Here is a 718-nt window from a genome sequence, read left to right on the forward strand (position 1 = left end):
CGTTATATGAGAATCGGCCGTTATTTTAGTCCGATTTCAATAATTTTCAACGTTTTGCTTACACGTGGCAAGTACAATAACCATACCGAGTTTGGTACAAATTGGTAGAACGGTTACCGATATACTTATATGTGATCATAAGTGGGCGGTGCCACGCCCATTTTCCAAAATTTTACCATAAACGTATTTCTTGGTAAAGAATTGTTGCAAGCATCAATTTTGAATAAATTAGCTTCAATATTTAATGATTTATCGAAGATTTTGTATTTCTCTAAATTACCGTTATATGGGATGTGGGCGTGGTTATTGTCCGATTTTAAAAAGTTTCGGCAGTTTTTTATGCTGTACCAAGGCCAACAACTGTGCCAAGTTTGGAAGAAATTGGTGCAGCGGTTACCAAGATATACACATGTAACCATAAGTGGGCGTGGCTACGCCCATTTTCCAAAAATTTATAATATTCTTATTTTTCGTCTAAAAATTATTGTAAATATCAATTTTGAGTGAATTATCTTCAGTAGTTACTAAAATATCGCAGTTTTCGTATTTCTGGAAATTACCGTTATATGGGAAGTAGGCGTGGTTATTGAGCGAGTTTAAAAATTTTCGGCCATTTGGTATGTTATGCGAAGGCCAACAACTGTGCCAAGTTTGGAAGAAATTGGTGCCGCGGTTTCCAAGATATACACATGTAACCATAAGTGGGCGTGGCTACGCC

Source organism: Rhagoletis pomonella, unplaced genomic scaffold, assembly GCF_013731165.1.
Source record: "Rhagoletis pomonella isolate Grant_MI unplaced genomic scaffold, Rhpom_1.0 Rhpom_scaffold_00003, whole genome shotgun sequence".
Classification (NCBI taxonomy): Eukaryota; Metazoa; Arthropoda; class Insecta; order Diptera; family Tephritidae; genus Rhagoletis; species Rhagoletis pomonella.